The 6,823-nt window shown below is 29.2% G+C and overlaps 1 long non-coding RNA gene across 2 annotated transcripts; it reads right to left on the bottom strand.

Moving 5' to 3' along the window:
• Positions 1–283: 283 nt before the first annotated feature.
• On the bottom strand, positions 284–5,451 carry LOC149496795 (uncharacterized). Of its 2 annotated transcripts, none has more exons than XR_016320641.1 (3): positions 4,689–5,451; positions 3,429–3,545; positions 284–599 (listed from the first exon to the last, which is right to left on the bottom strand). It is a non-coding gene; the product is annotated as an uncharacterized LOC149496795 (long non-coding RNA). The 2 variants fall into 2 exon arrangements; XR_016320640.1 differs by having other exon boundaries at positions 4,978–5,451.
• Between the last annotated feature and the right edge of the window lie 1,372 nt (positions 5,452–6,823).

Raw genomic sequence — 6,823 nt, 5'->3', positions numbered from 1 at the left:
TGAAAATCGCAAAATTAAATGGAAGAGGAATATAATATAAGAGACTGAAGATTCGAAAAATATAACAATCCATTTAAAAAAAAAAGGGTACAATAATTTTTTTGAACAAAATATAGGATACCGTAATAATTTTTCTATTATTTATTTGAAAAGAATAATTTTATATATTTGAGCTGCTAAATATTTTTTGGTATATAAGTAAATAATTTTTTAATATCTTTTCAAAAGGCCAATAATTTCATTGAATGAAAAACATCTGCAAATAGTATTAGTAGGGGGACAATAACACGTCATATTTGTAAAAAAGTTGTTCTATCCTAAGATTTAAACCATGTAATGTGAAATTGAACATTGAAGATAGGGCTTTTCACATCAGTTGAATTGACGTTTGGTCCAAAACAACAGTTAAAAGATTTGGTCCTTATCAAATGGTGGACCAGCACTGCAGTGGGCCTATTCACTGCTCTCTTTAATTCGGCTGCACTTGCACTGCACTGCCGTTTTTTAAATGCCTTTTCTCGGTACTCCCAATAGTGGGCTTCCCGCAGCGAAGCGTGGACTAGCGTTTATACCAGTGGTGATCGGCCGTGGGCTAGTTGCTGTGATGGGATTAAATCAAAGCATGTGGTTACCTCCGTCCATTATCAAAACCCAAATATGCAAGTTCAAGTCACAACTCAATGAAGAAGTAAAAGAAGGCATCTCTTAAGAAATTATTTGGGCTTGGGACCCAATTGTGTAAATATATATACATATATATATATGATATTTTAGATTTTGTATAAGTTGATAACACGGTATATTCCAAAATATTTCTTCATTGGCATGCACTTTCAAAATTTCTATAAATACCTAGTGATTCCACTGTAAGTGATACGCGAATTTAGATAAGTAAATCAAATTACTTAATTGCATTTAAGTTACTTTTAACCTCCCTTTCTTTTCCAACATCCTAATTTCTTATATTTATCTCACGTCCCTTTCGTATTTCCTTTTCCCACTCTTGAACTCTTCTTATTCTCATCTCATTCTTTTCAGATTAAACAGTCATCGATCCGTTTATCTACCCTATTCCAAAATAAATCAAAGTATGTGTTGACGCCACCCATTTTCAAGGGCCAAGTATGCAAGTGCAAGCCACAACAACTCAAAGAAGAAGTAATTAAAAGAATGAGTAATTAAAAGAAGGTATCTCTTAGGAAATTATTTGAGCTTGGGACCCAATTGTATCAATATTTTACATACATAGGGTATTTTACACTTTGTATAGGTTGACAACACTATATATTCGAAAATATTTCTTGCTTAGCATGCGCACATAGAAATCCTATAAATATGGAGTGACTCAATTGTAATTGACACATGAATCTATACAAACAAATTGAATTGTTTAAACACATTCAAGTCACCTTTAACCCCCATTTTCTTTTTCAACTTTTTAAATTCTTATATTTCTCTCATATATTTCTCATTTTAACTTTTCCCCTTCCTAAACTCTTCTTATCATTATCTCATTCTTTTCAGACTAAATAGGTTTAGGTTCACTTATCCACCCTATCCTGAAGAATTAGACCTAACGGGCTTATAACAATTTTAGACTGAACAATATGATAGTTAGGGGGTTCATTATTCAATGTAAACCATCAAACTATATTGAAACAAATTTGGTTAGACAATTTAGTTTAATCTGATTACTAAGAAAAAACAGTTTGTTTTATAAATTTTGAAAAAATGATTTACAATTCAATTTCAGTTTTTAATTTGAATAACCTAAACTAAACTATACATGTTGTTTATGTAGTTTTTAAATTAATATATGTTACTTTGGTGTTTGATTATATTTCATTATTTAAACTTAATATGTTATGTGCAAACCGTTCTAAAAACCAAATCAAATCGTGTTATTTTAATTCTATTTATTTCAATTTGTAACTCGTTCATTTTGATAATTCTTTGATACCACTCTAAACCACTTTAAAATTGCTAATAATACATCGTGAGAGCTTATTAATGATTTTAGGATTATTTCTTGTATCTTGAACAATTGACATTGATTATCAAGCTAATAAAAGAAATCGAATATAATCAAGTGAATTCAAATTTTGTAGTGGCTTTTGTCACTTGAATTTTCTCTACAACTACTTATTTGACCACTTTAAAGTTTAATATTTTATTTTAATTCCTTAAACAATTCTCTTTATTATCGTTTAAATAATAGTATGATATACAATTCTTGTATGAATGATACTTTATTCACTCTTCATTACTTGTTGCGATGTTATGCACTTGCAAATTTGTGTGTTATTACCCTTATTATACCTAGACCATTAAACTAAATTTAAATCATTATCCTAAGCAAGAAGGTATAAGTATGAAGATTGAATAAAAAAAAGAAAAAGAAAATCAATACGAGGAGATTTGATTGATTGATGCTAGCAACTAGATAAAAGTCAAAAAGAAATTATCATATGAGATCAAAGTAAACCAAAACACAAGTTTGGGGATGAAAGTAAGGAGGTTATTTATCAAAGTCTCAATATCAAGAAGAAATAATTACAAAATTATCTCTAATGTTTTGTGGGTAAGATATTGCAAAGTAGTCTCTCCTTATTTGAATTTTTTATTTTGATGTAATAAAATCTTGATAATTTTACATTTTTTTGTACTTTTTGATTAAACTTTTATTCTTTTTCTTTATCAAACCAAGTTTTATACCTAAAATCCCATTACAACCTCAACTAAAGACCTTTTAATCTTTATAAGCGTATTGCTAAATTGTGGAGAAGAGATGACTAATCTTGCTATGAGAATGCTGAATTTATGTTTTGTATCATCATATTTAAATTTTAATTCTTGTGAAATTCATATTCTATTCGTCATGATTTGAGCACTTATTAGTGTAGAAGATTTTATTAACTAGTATTTAATTAAGAAACGTGATTTTTTTTGCAAGAAAATAATTTAGCATAGAAAATATTAGCTTTGTTTTATTCTCATATTAAGAAATTCATAATATTTTTAAGATTGTGAATAATTGTTCCTAACCATATTAAGTTAAGTTTTATTAATTGTGTTTTTTTTTATAATTTTTATTGCTTGAGGACAATCAATGGTTTAAGTTTGAGGAATTCTAATATTTTTATTTTTATAGTTAATTTCATATAGTTTTTCTTAGGATTTTCAGTAGATTTTATATATTTTAGGTTGTTTTTATTCTTATTTTATTTTAATTCTTTATTTTGTTTCCTTGATGATCTTGAACTCATTTTAAGAGGTTTTGTAGGGATTTTATTAGGAAATTACCAAATAGCTCAACAAGGAATGGAGCTTCAAAAAAAAAAAAAAAAAAAAAAAAAAAAAAAAAAAAAAAAAGAAAAGAAAAGAAAAGAAAAAGGTGTTTGGATTCATGAAGAAAGCAGACAACATACCTAGCTAGTGGTAAATAGTACAACCGCATCAGTCTGAGCTTGTTAAGTGGAGTCGTCAGCTGCTCAAATGTGTGTTGAAGTGGAAGCTCACGTCAAGAGTGAATTTGGACATGATTTCTGCATAATTTTGCATAGAACCACATGGTTATTTCTCATATTTGTGTTGTTATATTATTTGGACAAATAGGACTTATACTTGGAAAGAAATATAAAACTAAATCTTTTTCTTATGAGATTAGAATTCTTCTTCAAGCCATATTATTTTTCTAGTTAATTTCAAGAAGACTAGATTATTGAACGCTATATAAAGGACACTATCACTCAAAGAAAGGGGGGAGGGGGTTACATCTTATTCTCAATACCAATATTTATATTATCTAGCTTCAAAGTCTTCAAGCCTAGATGATGGTCGAGATCAAGATTCAAGGAGCAAGTCAAGCATCGCCAAGTTTTATTCTTGTTTCTTGTTTTTATTTTTCAATTTTCATCATGTTTTTGAGAATGGCTATCAGTTTGTTTAGGTTTGATTTCTTTTACAATCATGAATTAATTTTCTATTACTAGGAAGTTGATGTAATTTAACTTGATTTTGAATTTACAATACTAGATTTGATTTTCTTTGTTCATGTTAAAGTTTTTTATAGTTCTTAGGAAAAATAATTATTTCACCTCAGAGTTTTGCTATAATTATCTAATTAGTGCCTAACTTTTATATAAATATTTACAATATCCCTGAGGTTTGCTTCCGTCATTCTACTTAATTCTTCCATTGAAAAAGAACACTTTTTACCATAGTTTTTCATAAAAAGACTAAACTACTATAAATTATCTAATTAACAGATTCTCCCAATCTTACTTTTTCCTTGTTCCCAACACTTACAAAAATGACAAACACAAACACAAACACAAACCAAAACACATGCATAAAAAACCATCAAAATTGAAGGAAGGATAAATTGTATCTTAATCGAAGATCAATTTCCAACTAATGAAATTAGATCCATAACCAAGCAAAAAAATAAAGCAACTGATTGAAAGAATGAACTTTGTGTAGACAGAAACTTGAGTTTGATTCATACTCAAATGAGGCTTTCTTAAATTACACGTTCAAGCAAAGAAAAAGAAGAAAAAATGAATTAGATGAGTAATTATATAAAATAGAAAAGTGCAATAGCCACAGTTTATCGTCACATAATGCAACATAATATACAAAAAAATAAAAAAATCAAAATCAAAATTGAGATAATCTCAAAACCCCACCTTAGGAGTAGTTCTTGGATAATGTACTGAACCAGACTACAAAACTCGCCTTTTTCCATCAATAACAAGTGCCATGTGATCATAACTCACAGTAGCATATTCCCTTTCAAAAATAATAATAATAATAATAATAATAAGAAGCATGTATTAAAAACAACCGGTAAAACAAATGTTAGAAAATTATTGCTCTCTATAATTTCTCAAAACTACAAACTATGATGTTAACTAGTTTTCCTCATTAAATGAAAAAAAAAAGGAGAAATTAAATGTAAAGAGTAAAAAATTGTACCACTATGATTATCCAACTGGTATGTCCAAAGCTTTAGTCTTGGCCATGTAATGATTGTACTGAAATGGTTAGAATATGACCGAGAAAGAACAGCTTCATAAGAAATTGAATATGATAGACTAAGAAGCTGAATGTTATGGAACTTGGTCTTTATAAAACTAGAAAAGTGGGTTTTGATTCTTATCCAAAATTAGACAAAAGAGATAGAGAGGTGATTCTGATTAACGGAAGTGGAGGTTGATGGTGGTTGCAGGATGAATCAATAGTAGAAGCTTAGAGGTTTGCCTTAGAGATTTTAATAGGAGGTGATCGAAAAATGAAGCAGAGAGATATTAGTGAAGGTTGATGATGTTGGATTGGGTTTGAATATCAGGTTCTAGCTCTAGTGGTGGTTTAGTGATGGAGACGATGATTGACGATGAGATGGTGATGGATTGTGGCGGCGGAGAGTGGCATTGGGTTAAGGGAGGCAGAGAAAATTTGAACTATGGGTATTTTATAGAGGCAAGAGATCAACAAGACAACAATCCCAAAAAAGAAAAATTATAAAGGGTAATTTTGTCTTTTCACTTTAAGATTAATTATAAAAAGTGTATTTTTTAATGGAAGAATTAAATAGTATGACAAAGGCAAACCTCAAAGATGTTATAAACATTTGTACAAAAGACATGATTATTTCAATAATTATGGCTCAGGGCCAAAATAACTATTTTCTCTTATTCTTAATGCTTCCAAACTGTATTTTTCATTTGGATTAATTTATTGCAATAATTACTAGCAAAATAAAGATTATTGATAAGAAAAATATAATAAATTTTGTGGGAATAATAATTTAATGCCCTCATGGAGGTTTTTTTAAATAAACATTGGTCTTAATGATTTAACTTATAGTTATTTATAGCTACTAGAAAATAGTTAATTGAACGGGGTTTAAATAATAAATAAACTCTTGAAAAAGGCCTTAGTAAATTTGGTTAATTTTTTTTCTACAATGAACAATAAATTGATTTTCGAACTAATGGAATAAATTAGACAGAATTAACTAAAGTCAAAATTTTTAGTTGCCTTTAATCCTTTGAATTTCTTCAAGCAATTTTTCTTAATTGATTTCTTTAAATTAAATTATATTTTATTATCATTTAAATACCAAAAGACTAATATAATCTTGGCACTTTTTTTTGAAGCAAATTAAAGCAACAGTACCTTGCATTAATATTCATAAAATGCTAATAAACATTGTGGAATACTATTCCACACAAGAAGACGGGCATAAGAATACGATACCTAAGCTAAAAAAATGAACACCTACCTATGTTGGCTTGTCTTTGAATCCATATGATAGCCACATTTGGCCTAGAAGCTAAAAATATCTTACAATCAGTTAAAACCATCCCAAGTTCAACCAAATCTAAAATTTTCAAGTTTAATAAATATAAAATAGCGTAGCAATCAGTATAAATACGTCTTGGCGAAAGCAAGTTGAAGCCAAAAAAAGAGAAATTATCCACTAGAGGAATTATTCGCTTTGGATCAAATAATCCCATACTGGATTGGCAAGATCCACACAGTTTTGTCCTGTAGGTAAAACAAGAAACTTCCCAAGTGGTTACCCATCCTAGGATTTCTATTAAACAAGCACGCTTAACCCTAGAATTCTTTCAACTCTCCAAGCTATTCCATTAAAAAGCGCCTCTTATGATTAGTTTTCCCCTTTTCGATATATGATTCGATTCATTCTTGTGTCCTGCATTCTACTACCTATAGCTAGCCTGCAATCTTAGAAGCTAGCTAGGAGGTTTGCTCTATGCGCCCTCTTAGGATCGCTTTGCCGGGTCGAGATGTCACA

Source organism: Jatropha curcas, chromosome 4, assembly GCF_041381405.1.
Source record: "Jatropha curcas cultivar XTBG-Jc1 chromosome 4, XTBG_Jcur_1.0, whole genome shotgun sequence".
NCBI classification, from domain to species: Eukaryota; Viridiplantae; Streptophyta; class Magnoliopsida; order Malpighiales; family Euphorbiaceae; genus Jatropha; species Jatropha curcas.
The sequence above is the reverse complement of the archived record's forward strand: the minus strand, read 5'-3'. Positions and strand labels throughout refer to the sequence as shown.